This window comes from Anabrus simplex, chromosome 2 (genome assembly GCF_040414725.1).
Source record: "Anabrus simplex isolate iqAnaSimp1 chromosome 2, ASM4041472v1, whole genome shotgun sequence".
Classification (NCBI taxonomy): Eukaryota; Metazoa; Arthropoda; class Insecta; order Orthoptera; family Tettigoniidae; genus Anabrus; species Anabrus simplex.
This window is the reverse complement of record NC_090266.1, coordinates 1,237,561,362-1,237,578,069: the sequence shown is the minus strand read 5'-3', so window position 1 is coordinate 1,237,578,069 and position 16,708 is coordinate 1,237,561,362. Positions and strand designations below refer to the sequence as shown.

At 39.4% G+C, this 16,708-nt stretch overlaps 1 protein-coding gene across 5 annotated transcripts in view; it reads left to right on the top strand.

Moving 5' to 3' along the window:
- The window catches only part of Pex23 (peroxin 23), a 986,852-nt gene that overhangs the window by 552,759 nt on the left and 417,385 nt on the right, over positions 1 to 16,708 (top strand). The window lies entirely within an intron of this gene.

The following is a 16,708-nucleotide window of genomic DNA, read 5'->3' as shown; positions in this document are numbered from 1 at the left end:
ATTATTTTTATTATTATTATTTTACAGCAGTCGTACCCATCATTCACTGGTTAATGAGCTTCCTCGGGAGATCAGTGGTGGTGTCCGACCCATGATCATGGGTTCAATTCCAACCAACAAAAGAAAACGCTAAACCTGAAAGGTGGCATTTCATTTTAACAGATCTACCAATGAAAATAAAACGATACTGCTCATCTAACAGCAGCCCTGCAGTCTCTTCCTACAAGGAGTAAACGGGAGTGAGGAATTCCCACACTCTCTTACCTATATCATTCAGAAATATGAGGCGAGGAAGTATATACGATGAATAACGCATGGTTGATAGTTAGCAGTGGCGAATTGACGGACCGAAGCCGAAGACGGTCCTCGCTCCTATCCGATATCCAGCAGCAAGCTGCGTGTGGCGAGTCGAGGGGAAAGGGGCAAGAGCTTGGGCCGCAATATCAGTCTCCGATGCCTTGCTCTCAGAAATATGCGCGATGATTTTTCTCACTGCTTTCAAGTTTCAGATGCTTACACTACAATGTGCTTTAGACTTCCATCTTTCTCAATGGAGATTTGGGCTTCACTGATAGCCTTGATAGTCCTCTGTATATGCCAATGGTAATAAATAAGTTACAAGCTTGTGAGCAACTGCAAAATAACCTATATAATGTTGTGAGATGTACCGTAGGCAACGGTATGATGATAAACAGGGTTAAAAGTCAGGTTTTGAGTTTCACAAATAAGAAAAGTCCTCTCTGTTTTAGTTATTGCATTGATGGGGTCAAAGTTCCTTTGGGGGATCATTGTAAGTACCTAAGTGTTAATATAAGGAAAGATCTTCATTTGGGTAATCACATAAATATCATATTGTAAATAAAGTGTACAGATCTCTGCACATGGTTATGAGGGGGTTTAGGGGTTGTAGTAAGGATGTAAAAGAGAGGACATATAAGTCTCTGGTAAGACACCTACTACAGTATGGATGCAGCATATGGGACTCTTAACAGGATTACTCGATTCAAGAGCTGGAAAAAATCCAAACAAAGCAGCTCGATTTCTTCTGGGTGATTTGCGACAAACGAGTAGCTTGACAAAAATGTTGCAATGTTTGGGCTGGGAAAACTTGGGAGAAAGGAGACGAGCTGCTCGACTAAGTGGTACATTCCGAGCTGTCAGCAGAGAGGTGGCATGGAATGACATTAGTAGACGAATAAGTTTGAGTGGTGTCTTTAACAGTAGGGAAGATCACAAAATGAAGATAAAGCTGGAATGCAAGAGTAAAAATGGTTGCAAATATTTGTTTATAAGAAGAGGAGGTAGGGATTGGAATAACTTACGAAAGGAGACGTTCAATAAATTTCCAATGTTTTTGCAATCGTTTAAGAAAAGGCTAGGAAAGCAACAAATAGGGAATCTGCCACTTGGGCGACTGCCCTAAATGCAGTTCAGTAGTGATTGATTGATTTATTCATAACTTACCCCTGACTATAGAGACGAGGATTCCTAAAATCTGTGGATTGGAAGTGATCTGAACATATCATGTATGTGGTATTGAAGTAGATAGATCCTTCTTTCTTGTAAATGTTACCAAAATCACCCACTGATCACACCTACAACAACAAAAAAACAACAAAATAAAATCTAACGTATGCCTGCAAGTATTACACCATTGTCAACTTTCAATTTATGTAATTCATCCAAGATAACAAGATAAGAATACTTGTTGTCAACTGAATTTTAAACCTAATATGATATTTTACAATATTGGAATGTACTTACACTGTTTTGTCTCAAGCAAAGCAGAAGAATTATGATTCCAGGTGACATACTTTAAGTTTATACTGAGTGTCACGTCTTGCAGTGGAGTAATCACATAAGTTGCACTTAAAACTCTCACTTTGATTGCCACGATGTTTTGTACTGATGTGCCTCAGTAAGTTTTATGTACACTAAATAACTCACTGCAGAAATTGCAATTATACCTATCCATTATTGCACGAAAGGTACAAAGCTTCATGCCAGAGCAACCTGTAGACCTGTCAAAGTAGACCTGTAGTTGGTGACTTTCTACCACACGCACATGAATAAAGTGTTGGTGTCCGAAATGGCGCCTTATGCTAGCCAAGTCCAGCCTAGTTCGTGAACTGAAGATAGCAGCTCACCAGTTATAGGTCGTGGAACCGAAGAGAGCCGAAGTGTTCCGAGATGTTCCGAATGGCTCCTCATCCTTCGTTCCCGAGACACAAGTTACGGCTTCCTGTCAGTGGGTAGTAGTACAGCGCTCCAGCGGCATTACGGTGAAACTTTCCAATTACAGCTTTATGCTGGGCTTCACAAGCGATTGTCAAGGCCGGTATAAGGAGCGCAGCGAGGGATCCAGTCGGCCGTGGATTAACAAAACTAAATATTTGTGTTAACTGAAAAGCCACGGCATCGCAATCAGGACCGAATTCTCAATATCCGTTTTCACTTACATCACTGTTATCACTAACATTATCTTCGTTGATATGTTATTCCCTCATTAAAACTTCACTTCCACCCCTGCTCAACGATTCTGTCACTTTCATCGCCTATATTCAGCTCAGTTTCAATATCCACAGTATTCAATCCCGCCATGTTTACGAACGAAACAGCTGTCCCGCACTCGCGGAACTTCAAGACCTTTCCTAGGCGACGACAAGACAGATTATCGCTCTTCTTTTATTTCCTAAGCCTTGTAGGTCGTACTGCTTGTTCATAAATCCCTCATAAACACTTCAAAGCCAAAGAAAACAAACTATTGCATAGCTCGCATAAGTGTGCAGATAATGCAGCCTGGCACTTTCGGGTGCCAAGGACCAGAAGGCAAAGTGAACAGTCGGGCGGGAAAGGGTAAATGAATGAATGAATGAATCAATCAATCAATCAATCGATAAACAAACCAAACTGCATGGTGCAACAGCCCCGAAGGTCCGTGGCCTACCAAGTGACTGTTACTCAGCCCGAAGGCCTGCAGATTATGAGGTGTTATGTGGTCAGCACGACGAATCTTCTTGGCCGTTATTCTTGACTTTCCAGACTGAGGGCGGCTATCTCACCGTTGGACAGCTCCTCAGTTGTAATCGTGCAGGCAGAGTGGACCTCAAATCAGCCTTCAGGTCCAGGTAAAAATCCCTGACATGGCCGGGAATTGACTCTGGATCCTCCGGGTATGAGGCAGGTATACTAACCCTACACAGTGGGGGCTGCACATACGTACATACTGTACTGGGAACGCCGCTACGAGAGAAGTCCAAAGTATGTTTGTTGAACTTCGCGCGAGGTGGAAGGTAGGCAGCCCGCCGAACGCAATGACGTACCCAGCGAGTGACGTGGCCGCCGTAAGCCAGCTAGGCATAGATATCAAGGATAATTTGAGCTATCCGCTACCATATATGGTAATGTTCCAGCTCAACCTCAAAAGTACATTTTGAGCTACTTTATCACTATTTTGACACTGCCATCTTAAAAACCTTTACAATGGACGTCATCTGTTAAGATTTCAAGAAAATCCACCGGGTATTATAGAAGTTATAAGGGTAGATAGTACCTGAGTTCTAGACACTTCCATGCGAACGTGTATAAAAGGAGGACCAACCCGACCTACGAATTCAGTGTCTGTCACTCTGCCGTCTCTGTGACACGGGTGACAGGAGAAGTATTGTGTGTGTCGAACTTCTAGTTGACAGTCTGCGAAATCCAAGTATTTCGGTATTTCGGGACTTTGTCATATTCTTGCAGTGCCTGAATGGGACTTTATTTTCTGCGAGCATCGTATTGGAACTTTGTTATATTGACACATTGGAACTTTGTTATTTTTTGTGTGTCGTGATTGGACTTTGATATTTTCTTAAAGTGCCATATAAGAACTTTCTTATTTTTCTGAAGCGTCTCATTGGAACTTAGTTATTTTCGCCAAGTGTCGCGATAAGACTTTATTATTTTCTTAAGGTGACATACTGGAACATTGTCATCGGAACTTTATTTTCTTCGAGTGTCGTGTTGGGACTTTAATATTTTGGCACATTGGAACTTTGTTATTTCTACACATTGGAACTTATTTTTTTTGAAGTGCCGCATAGGGACTTACTTAATCAACGACGATTGAAAGGACTTTGAATTTTCACGAGTGTTGTATACCGCATTGAACTTACGTTTCGAACTTATTCGAACTTGTATTTTTTGAATCAATTTCTGGAACATTGAAACTTTCCGAGCGTGTAGGATGAACTTGTGCCCTACCAACATAAACTTTCGTGTGAACGATGTGACTTGTTTTCTCAAGTGCCTCATTGAATTTACGCCTTGTAAAGACTATGAAACTTAGGGGACATTCAACATTACGTTTAATTGTGAAATATGCAATACTTTCCAAGTGCTGCACAGGGACTTATGTTTTGATTCTTAAAGACTGTGACAATTCAGAATACGCATATCGCGTTCCCAGAAAGCCTAGAACTTTCCAGTATTTTGAGTGATCCATAATTTATGAAGTCAGACTTTTTCTTTCAAATATTATTTTCTTTAATGGCTATTCACTTCGCCTATTGACGGAACAGGACAGTTTCCGAGTGCTACTTATTCAGTGCATTGCCAACATGTTTTAAATCTTCAGAACTATGCGTTTAGGACTGCAGTGACAGTAATCCTCTAAAACATTCTGACTTACAGTGAGCTTGCATTATGAACTTGCATTTCTACCAGTACTTGTTCTTCGAGTGATTATTCCAGAACGTTTTGATTTAATATCTAGAGTGCAGTAACCATAATTAAAAGGTCATATCTGTTCAGACAGTGCCCTGAATGTGTGGAATGCCGTGCAGGAAATTCAAGTGTGAATTACGTCTCAAATCGAACCCAGGAACGTGTGCCAATCTTCGAGACATTCCAGAACGTCGGGACAATCCAGAATGTCGAGACTTCCATATCGTCGAGACATTTCCAGAACCTCCAGACATTCCAGAACTCCTCATCCGAGCAGGTGTGGTCCCTGCCCAGTCGATGTCCAGCACCATCCCAGGACTTGGAGGTACCAACCAGCCATGACACTTCCACGCTGCTGTACGAAGGTGATATGAACTTGCTTTTGATGATCAATAAACTCAATTTATCAAAAGAATCTCTCAAATTGATAACTATACCTCTCTCTGTACCAGCTCCAATGATAAAGCCACTCCCTAGGTTAAGAATCATGCTCGTTAATTTAATATCAAGCGCCTTAAAGATATGAACACTTTTTACGGGTAAAATACATACATACATACATACATACATACATACATACATACATACATACATACATACATACATACATACATACATACATACATACTTCATTATAAACTATTATGCCTTTCAGCATTCTGTCTGCGTGTGCCTCCACAATTCTCTTTTTGCCACTAGCTCTTTGGTGTCTGAGTCTTACCATCGTTGACGTGGTCTCCCACCGCTCTTTTTACCCTCCATATAGTCCTAGGTATTTCACTTCTCATGACCACATGACCCCACCACCAAAGACAGTTTATGTACACAGCTTCATTTTTAACGTAGCCTTTGTCTCCCACCTGCTTTACTAGGAGTCATTCTCGCTATGTTCATATCTGGCTTTTCTCAGTCCACCCAGCTTTCATACCCAAACAGATCAAGGTAAACATAAGTTTGTTGGAGAGCTCACTCCTTGCTTACAGAATACCGTTGATCACTACCACCATCCTGAGTACTTGTGATCCTCCTGTCCTCTTAGGTTTCTTTCCTCTATTGATATCACTTTAGTCTTTCAAGTGCTTATTTTCGCTGCACCTCTCTATATATTGAAGGCTTTCAGCACAGCCTGTCGGCGTAGCTGTTAGTAGTGCATCGAAAATAGTGTTATGTGGCGATTTCTAACACCCACAATCAAATTTTAATTCTTTCCTAATCCGTTTACAATCCAAGGTTGGCTTTTCCTTCAGACTCGGTGAGGGATCCCACCTCTGCTGCCTCCTGGGCAGTGTCCTGGAGCGTTAGACATTTGGTCGGGGATAAAACTGGGGAGGAGGATCAGTACCTCCACAGTGCGGTCTCACCTGCTTTGCTGAACAGGGGCCTTGTAGGGGAATGGGAAGTTTGAAAGGGATAGGCGAGGAAGAGGGAAGGAAGCGGTCATGGCCTTAAATTAGGTAACATCCCGGCATTTGCCTGGAAGAAAAGTGAGAAATCATGGAAAACCACTTCGAAGATGGCTGAGGCGGGAACGAACCCACTCTACTTGGTTGACCTCCCAAGGCTGAGTGGACCTCATTCCAGCCCTTGTATGACTTTCCAAATTTTGTGCCAGAGACGGGAATCGAACCCAGGCCTCTGGGGGGTGGCAGCTAATCACATTAACCACTGCACCACAGAGGGCATTAATCTGTTCTTTTAATACAAGAATAATCAAAGGTTATTAAAGTGGTGGAATGGTGGAATTTTTTAACTTGTTAGTTGAGTTTTTACATGCATATATGAATACCAAAATTGTACAGCCACCGGACGAGTTGGCCGTGCGGTTACGGGTGTGTGGCTGTGAGCCTGCATCTGGGAGATAGTGGGTTCGAACCCCACTGTCGGCACACCTGAAGATGGTTTTCCATGGTTTTCCATTTTCACACAAGGCAAATACTGGGGCTGTACGTTAATTAAGGCCATGGCCGCTTCCTTCCCAATCCTAGGTCTTTCCTATCCCTTCGTTGCCATAAGACCTATCTGTGTCGGTGCGATTCAAAAGCAGTTGCAAAAAAAAAATTAAAATTGTACACCCAGAGTTGTATTTTTGAGGTTGGTAAAGCTTTTTGAAGATCATACGTTATCAAGTAGTAGTCAGATCAAAATGCAGAGAGAGGACTGTATGCTGCAGTTGCCGTTACTTGATGTAGCCGTATGTTTCGAGGTATTACATAAAATCAGCTTCATGGTCCGTATCGCACTTCAATAGATTCACAAATAAGTATTTAATTTATTTTCCACCTAGTCGATACAATGATTGCTTAAGGCAATTTTTAATGGTCAAAAGTGGTACATGTTTCGTATATTATCAACATCTTCAGCCACATAACACTGTTTAGATGAAAAATATATAAAATTGACAAAGTAATGCTTTAGAGGAAGTGTCCTTAAAGCATTACTTTGTCAATTTTATATATTTTTCATCTAAACAGTGTTATGTGGCTGAAGATGTTGATAATATACGAAACATGTACCACTTTTGACCATTAAAAATTGCCTTAAGCAATCATTGTATCGACTAGGTGGAAAATAAATTAAATACTTATTTGTGAATCTGTTTCGAGGTATGATATCTTCTTCTTTAGCTTGCCTTTCATCGCACACTTCGCATGTATCCGTGTAAGGATTTTTTGAAGCCGATATTAAATTTCATATTATGTGTAGTCCTGTATGTGCCATAACTAACACTCTTCATTGCCAGCATCATCTCTTTTTTTTTTGTAGGGTCTATACATCTCTGCAGTTGATTTCACAACTTTAATGAATGTTTTCAGAACCTTCTTTCTGCAGTAATGACTTACATACCACGGAAATTTCTTAATATAGTCTATCACTGATTTCTCATCTTCATTAATTAACCTGTGCTTATAATTAGCTTGCTTACCTCTGAGTTACACGAGGTGACACTACCGAGCTGTTACAAGATAAATGTTCCTTTGCATTCAGATTTGCCTCCTTCCAGCGCATTATCTTTTCTATTGCCTCTGGCAGTAGAAAGACATCTTCTGGATATTCAGAACACATTGCAGAATGCCTTCCTGCATACGCTAACTACCGTATAATCCTGAATACCACCCGCACATTTTCCCCCAAAATATCGGTTCTAAATCTTGGGTGCAGGTCGTATTCAAGCTGTTCATTCTCGTAAATATTTACTACGTTTACATGGAGTATTGAAATAGATTTGACTGTGGTTACCGTACTCAATATACCACATGTAAACAGGCATTCAGGTCTTACTGCGTTTTAGTTGCGTTCTAGAAAACAAGATTGATTTCTTTCTCAGTACGGTTACAGTGGCATGTAAACACGAAATCTAAGGTAATGAAATGCAGTAAATCAAAGAATATGGGTAAATATGAAAGCCGCTGCTGTGGATGCTCGATCATCATTTGTTTCACAAGTGTTACTGGCATGCTGGGTGCGCGAATAGCTGATCTCGCGGGATATAATACTTTACGAGAGTCGAGACTGTTGGTTACGGAAGTCTACCTCGCTCACATTTGAGTCCCATGAATGTACTGTCTCGATAGTAAGCGATGCATTCAAAACGGCGTCTGCGGCCATTTACTGTGCGTGAGAAACTTAAGGTTATAAGCGAAGCTGAAATATATAGAAATTGTGCCGTTGACAGAAAGTACGATATTGATGAATCTTGTATTTGTGATTGATGGAAGAAAAAGGAAAAACTTCTAAAAAGTAACGGGTGCACAGGCAAAGTGCAGTGTCTCCGTAAATTGGACCAATTTTATTTACGATTTTTGTGATTTTATTAATTGTAAGCTGTTTGAATTTATATTTATGGTATATTTGAAGAAAATTAAATAGGTATGCAAGTTATTTGAATTTTTATTTTTTTCCATATTTTCCTGTCTCAAATTTAGGGTGCGGACCTTATTCAGGATTATACGATAAATGACCACGCTAATTTTTAACAAAATTGTGGAAGGTATGTGCCTTCTACTAGAATGTTAGTTATTTCTCCTCTTTGTGTAAATTCCATTGCATTCTATAGAGTTTGAGGAAGGTTTTGAACTTCACCTGGTGTGGTAGTTATGTTTGAAACTCTACCTACAGGCGGGAGCGGTTACTTTTGTAAGGGAGGGGAGAAGTTGGAGAAGAAATACCTGGTGAACAGTTCATTGAGATCGGCAGCATTTGCTCTTGCATAGTTGCGGTTCACGCTGGCAGTAATCCGCTAAAGCCTTCTCCGTGTGTTGGTGAGACTCCAGTAGCGCTTGGGATTTCTGCGGACGTTTTCAGTGACTGTGTCTACGTGTGTTTTGTAGTCTCTTCTTACCATAAACCTCGCATGGCAGCGGATTTTAACTAAGGTATTGTGAGTGTGTGGGTTAGGAAAGTCTTTCCACGGGTGCCAAGCTCTCTTCTTATTCTTTAGTATCAGTCTAGTCTCTTGTGCTATCCAGTGTTGATATTTGCTGGTAGTAGCCAGTTGTGCAGGTACAAAGTCTTTAATTGGGGCTTTTAGCCAGTCGTACAGCAGCAGGTCAAGAGCCGATTCAATACCAGCTATTTCGAGAAGGCTCCAGGGAAGGCATTCCAGGGCACAACAAATTGCAGGCCAGTTGTTACAGCACCAGATGTAGGTAGGGCAGGAGGATGTCCTGCTGTGGGGCTTTGAAGAGGGATGGGGTAGGAGGAATGCAGCATTGAGGGACTAGTAGTCGCAGAGGAAAAGGTTTCTGCCTGGTGTTATTGTTTTAAGTTGTAGTGAGGAGAACTTGAGGACCAGGGTGTTGGGTCCACAGGTTGGGTACATATTAAACTGTATCAGTCCGAGGCCATTTATAAAACTGTCTATGAAGTATCTTAAACGTGAGGAACTTCATCTTATTTTCCTGTATTGAACTGAGATCACAATCGAAATAAAAATCTTGTAGGTTCCACGTTGTTCAGTACATATACACTGTTGTTAGATGGTTTTTACAACATATATTTTATTGTAGAACTAGTTTTGGCGCTCATTTAGGCACCATCATCAGCTGCATAATAACTCAAGAAAAACTTGGAGATATAACAATATAAAGCAATACATTGATATAATCAATTCCTTAATATCTATCTAATGCTAAGTTTAAAAACTCGAATTTACAACAAGATAACCCATGAGTCAAAAATGTAAAATCTCATCTCTGAGTGATGAGTTGTTTTCAGTATTCTGTGATAGCTATTATTCTATACACTCATAAAAATTGAGTTCAAATACAATCTTGAAATTGAAAAATTAGGGATGAATCAAGTCCTATAATGTAAAAATGTTCATTTCACAGATGCATTGCTAGCCATTTATTGGATAAAAATGGCTAGCAATGCATCTGTGAAATGAACATTTTTATCCAATAAATGGCTAGCAATGCATCTGTGAAATGAACATTTTAACATTGTAGGACTTGATTCAGCTCTAATTTTTCAATTTTAAGATTGTATTTGAACTCTATTTTTATGAGCGTATACAATAATAGCTGTTCCGCAGTATCTGTGGAATGCAGAGAGGTTAAGGAAGGTGTGGGCTTAAATGGGTCTAACTACGATATCAAAAATTAATTTAAAACTTGAAATAAAGGTTATATTTCTTTTAGAATCTCAAACTTAACCAACAGTATTTTCAGCTACTGGTAATCAGGTACAAAATAGCAATAGAGATACAAAATAGAAAACCCAAGGATAGGTAGTTTACAAGGTTTGAGCTTCAGGCTCCATATTTACAAGTTTCCACATGTGGAATTTAGATAAGTATAGAAATCCCCCAAAATACCATTTAAGAGCACATTGCTCCAGCGGTTGCAAAACAGACTTCCAAAGGCACCCTCAATATTACAGCAATCACAGAAAAGAGCTTACATGCTCTCCAACATTAACCAAAGAGACTGCGGTCCCAATTTCGTACAAAATGTTACGAATTTCTGGCCTTTCTAGGCCCAACTTGCAATTTTACAATTTAGTACACAGGGGTAACTAGTACCCAACCTACTGGGCCTTCTTGGAAAAATTACTGGCCTGAACACAAAATGAATGGAGGCGTACACTTGCGCTCCTGGAAAACTAAGTATAAAACCTTAAAGCCCGATGATGCAGGGGCTAATCCCAAGCTACTGAGGTGACTCGAATGAAGGTTAATTTAATGCTTTACAGAAAAGAGAAACGGTTACAAAATCGTAGTCACCTCACGATAAATTGAAGGGGAACTCGAGAGGGTAACACACTCTCTATCCCCAATTTACAGTTAAACACTTTTATGAAGTTTACTTTAGAAAAGAAGACTATTACATTTCAGAACGAGATGGCTACATAGTTAAAGTTCAGAACCTTTCCCTCGGATAAGTTTGCGGAGACAGCTACAAAGATAGAAAAATTGGTGGCCGTTACCTGGGCTGGTGTTCTGCCTGCCGAAGAATGAGGCACTTCACTTCCTGTCTTAACACACACACTCAGAAAGATGACGATCAGTAAGACAAGGTAGACAAGCCTTATCTTATATACCTGAGGGGATTGTTCGAGATGATTCTGGACTAAATACAGACACACCCTCTCATTTTTATTGGCAGAATCAAGTTACACCAAAAAACCAACAAGAAGCCTGTGATAGGCTGAAAAATAATTACAGAAAAATTTGACTGGCCAGACACCAAAGCTGGCGGGAAGAGAAGGAAGTATTGCAAACCTTGAAATATATAAAAAAATAAATGATAGTTAATTTCCTTGAGAAAACCTGTAAACACACAATTTCGTTCAATAACAAATTATTCCACCTTGCAGCAGAGTGCATGACCTCAGTTTTTGTAGAGATATCTATGGAGAAAAGTTCAAACTTCTTGATGTACACCAAAACAAAATAAAATAAATCCAATCAATTTAGGAAACTTAGAAATGACAAACTTCTCAGTTATTCAATAGTGACATCTTCTTATTAATGTCCCAACTTCATACAGTAGCTGTTTCACGTTTTGTTTGATAGATAGAGTTCTTTAAGGCACTTCTTTTGAATGTGTGGAGTTGAGGTGTACCTCCCGGTACAATAGCCATCACAGAATATTGAAGACAACTCATCATTCAGAGATGAGATTTTATATTTTTGACTTACAAGGGTTATCTTGTTGTAAATTAGAGTTTTTAAACTTAATTAGATAGATATTAAGGAGTTGATTATATCAATGTGTTGTTTTATATTTTTTATCTCCAAGTTTTTCTTGATTTATTATCCAGGTGATGATGGTCCCTAATTAACGCCGAAAATAATTCTGCAATAAAATATATGTTGTAAAAACCATCTAACAACAGTGTGTTTGTATTGAACAAGGTGAAAACTACAAGATTTTTTTTTCCAATTATGAAGTATGTGTCACAGTTGTTAGCTGACAGTCCGGTAGATGGAGAAGACCACTTTATAGACAAGTTAAAGTCGCCCAGTAAAATTACTTCACTGTGAGGAAGAGCTGCAATGACCGAGTCCAGGCATTGGTCAAGGTCACAGAATTGGCTGTTTGGTGGTCTATAGTAACATCCCACAAGTACAGGGCATCGAGGAATTAGTAGCTCCACCCACACTAACTCACAGTTCTGTTCGAGATCTGTCCTTCGTTTACATGGTAACGCAGTGTTCACTGCTAGCATAACTCCACCACCCAGAGTAACGTGATCTCGGCAAAATATGCTGTAATTAGTGCTGAGTGGTAGTTCACTGTCGCTAGCCCACGAGAGCCATGTGTCAGTAAGTCCGATCACGTCAACTTCTCTTAAGTCTGGCAGTGATAGTTCACAGTCAGAGAGCTGATTATTTAGGCTTTGCACATTCTGACAGTATATGTTTAGATCAGTTTTCATTTCACAAGTGGTGGGACCGGGGTTTAAATGGATATCTCCCATGAATAGTAGGAAGCAATTAATACAGTTAAAATTGAAATAATTGATAAAGAGATTCAACCTATTCAATACAAAAGAATAAGAAATGTAGTGAATTACATTCCCATTCAGTAATTGGTAGAAATGGTACTGGTTTCGACCCTAGTCCAGGTCATCATCAGCCGATTAAGACGAAAAACAATGCATAGGATCAGTAGAAGAGGCAATATAAAAATGAAATGGGGGTAGACACTGTAAAACTTAGAAGAAGTAAAATGCAAATCACTCAAAAGAAAACAGTGCGCAATTCTCTGAGCGGTAGCATAGCACACGCACCACTAGGCAAAGTCCCACAATGTTTACGAATAGTGGAGAACGGTTAAATGAGCTAGTTTTTAAATACTGTCAGGCATAAAGTCACATCACAATCGAACACGTACGAAGATCCATAATCGTGCAGGAGTTGAAGATGAGTAGATCCATTGAAGCAACTTGCCAGCTTCTGGTGATCAGCGCGATGCATTCAAGATCAGGCACTGTGGTTTCAAATGCCCAAAGTAAAATGGAGAATAGCTTGATGGTCCAGTAATTTTCCTCGGTCGCGGGAAAGTAAGTATATAGGTAAATATAATACAATTCAATATAATTGAATAAGTAATTGTGTTCCCATAGAATTCTTAGAACAGTTGACGTGAAAAAACAATTGTGAAGAGAAAAAATATAGTGAAAAGCACAATACCGGAAACAAATGGAAACGTATACGCACAGTGCGCAATTTTTTAAAACGTAAAAACTCAGGTCTTGATTGATGTAGTCGAAATCGCCGCAAGGCTGGAGTTGAGTATGAATGAGAAGAACCGAAATGAAGGTGGATTTTTTAAAGATAGAATAAATTAATAGAGGAAGAGGAATAGTGGAATAAGAGAAGAATGAAAGAAATTGAAGTTAATAAGTGTTGAGGAAGAATAAGATAGGGAGATGAAGGAGGAGGGGTAGTTAAGGGTAGGTTATTGGAGGTAGAAAATGTGGGTAGGAACTTTATAAGGCATGGAAAATAGAATTGGGGTTTTGAAATTGAGAATTTTTGAGAAGAAGAATTAGGAAGTCGAAAAGGATATTGGGTTTTTCAGAAATGTCGTTTAAATTGAAATTAGGGTTGAAGTATTGATCAAGGTGAATAAAGCAATTTTCAGTAGTGTTTAAGTGGGGGCCTTTGTTTATGATTTTAAGTATTTTCATGTCTTTTTCAGTATTGGTGAAACTATGCTTGGAGTCTTATATGTGTTGTCTTATGGCAGAGAATCTATTGTATTTAATGGCGTTGATATGTTCGGAGTATCTGATATTGAAGTTGCAGCCAGTTTGTTCGATGTAGGAGGAGTTGCAGTTGTTACATTGGAATCTGTACATTCCAAATTTAGAAAAAACATTAGATTTATTTAGTGATTTAGAGTTGTGTAAAATATCCAGATTTCTATTGTTAGTTCTAAAAGAAATTTTCATGTTGTGTTTTTAAAAAATATTAGTTATTTTATAAGCATCTTGAGTGAAAGTGAAAGTGGAAAATGCAGTTGGTTTTGTTATGTCTTTAGATAAAGTGGTTTTAGGACGCTGTTTGAATTTGTTGATGATGCGGTTTATGAAGGAGTTGTTAAAGCCATTGAATTTAGCGATGTTACGGATGGTGTTCAATTCATTATTTAAATCTTTTTTAGACATAGGGGTGTTGAAGGCACGGAAAATTAAGCTGTTGTAAGTAGCACGTTTATGTGCTTGAGGGTGCGAAGAATCTTGTCTTATTGTGGTTGCTGTTTGGGTTGGTTTTCTGAATATTTTGTAAGATAAAGAAATTAAAAACTAGGTGCTATTTAAAACAATTTACATACTTCATAATAATTGTTACCGTATTTTTGTGGTAGGTAGAGGTGAAAGAAGGTGCGGGTGTGAACGGGTCTCAAACTACGAAATTAAAGTTAATGTAAAATTTAACAAGGTTATATTTTCTTTTCAAAATTAAGAAATAACAAGCATGGCAGGTACAGAGTAGCAAGGCCACTATTCGAGAATGTACAATTACAGAGTTACAGGATGGGCTCCGAGAGCCAAACCCACAATACATGAACAATTAGCTCAATCTTACGATATACAGAAATTCAACAAAGGGGCAGAAGACCCCAATCATGCCCCGGAGCACTTGCTCCGAATTACACAGTAAAGCCTCCTCGAGGCATACAACACTCAATTTTCGAGAAAGAGCCACTCGCTCTCAACATTAAGCCTATTAAAGGCCACACCAAACTCCACCTTCAAGTTGTCCTCTAAGGACATAGATACAGGGGTAAAATACCCAACCTACTGAGGCCTATTAAGTAAGAAAAAGGTTAATTACATGACCTCAAAAATAACCACTTGAGAGGAGGCGATCTGCGCTCCTAATACATTTTGTTTAAAACCTGATCTGGCTCTAGGCCGCTAATGCAAGGGCTAATCCCATACTACAGAGGTGACTTTAGAAAAGAACAATTTACCTTACATTAAGGAAGAATCGGTTGTGAGAAATAAGTTCACCTCAAAGCAATATGAGTGGGAGCTCGAGAGGGTTAAGCACTCTCTATCCCAATATGTAGCTTTAAAAGAGAATAGGTGCTAAGAGTAGTTACATTTTAGGAAAAGGTTACATGGTGGAAACGCTTCGGACCCGCCCCGAGAGTTAAACTGCTGAGCTAGCAAGAAAAGAAGTTATTAAAAGGCCATTACCTGGTTATTGAGCTGCTGCCCGAAGAAAGAGGCGCTTCCCGCCCCCTGCTACGTACTTTACACACTGAAAGATGGTACAGAAGTGGCACAGAGACCCTAAAATCAGCAGTTTATAAACTCTCGCAGAAAGTTCGAGGCGTTTCAGGAAGAAAAACACGCGCCCACAATCATTTATTGGCTAGGGTACAGCAACATATCCCCTTTGGAGAAGATACACCTGATTGGTTAGAAATTAATTTTAAAAATTCGGGATTGGCTAAATACAAAACAAGGGGAAAGAAAGGGGTATACAGCCAACTTAAACAATAACAGAAAGAAATTTAACAAGAAACAAACTTTTGAAATAAAAATTTCTCCAAAAAACAGTTCTTTCACTTCGCACTAGGGTGCACTATTGTTGATCTTCAGTAGTGTCCTCTAGAAGAGAAAGTTCACACTTCTTACAATAGGGAAACAAAAATGCGTCGAAAACGACCCAGTTCAGAAACTACAACATTTCCCAGTAGTGACATCTTCTGAGAAACTTGAAAATTAATACCGTAGATAAAGTTCAGACTTCCTCCAGCAGAGGAGTTTCAATTGGCGCAAATTTTAAATAAGCGGCGTGGAGGTGTACCGCCCGGTACAATAATAATAATAATAATAATAATAATAATAATAATAATAATGGCTTTACATCCCACCAACTATTTTTATGGTTTTTGGAGACTCCAAGCTGCCGGAATTTAGTCCCGCAGGCTCGTTCGGCTCAGAGCGAGTGGGATGGGGGTGGGGGCGCCTATATGTCTGGAAAACGGCGCAACCTGTCAGAGAGATCGCTGGAATGTAGTAGTTTCTCTCTGCTATTAGTCATGTAAGAGGAGAACTCACTTTTTCACTTGCACGCACTGATTCCTTAACTTGAATAGAATTGTACAGAGAACTCTAAGGTGCAACACTTCTGATTATTACCACACAAACAACACAAACTGCAGCAGCTTTAAACTTACATGTGTCTGCTCTTGCTGCCACCTTGGCCTTCTTTCTGAGGTGGAATTCAATAGCATTCAAACCTGGTGTATTTTCTGTATTTTCTCCATTCATGTCTATTTGATCAAAGGTTGCATTTTTTTAAAAATTAATGTCCAAAAATATAAGCAAATAAGCAAGCAATATTGTGATCACAGCCACAGAACCTGAACCACACGGATGCAACTTTTCATTTCAAAAATCTTTCATGCATTGACTGGGATTCGAATTTCAGCCACCTTCGGAGAAATTATTGATAATTCTACTTGGCTATCATGCTCCTGCAAATACCAAAAAATATCCTAATTAATTCATTTATCGTATGGCTTTTGGTGCT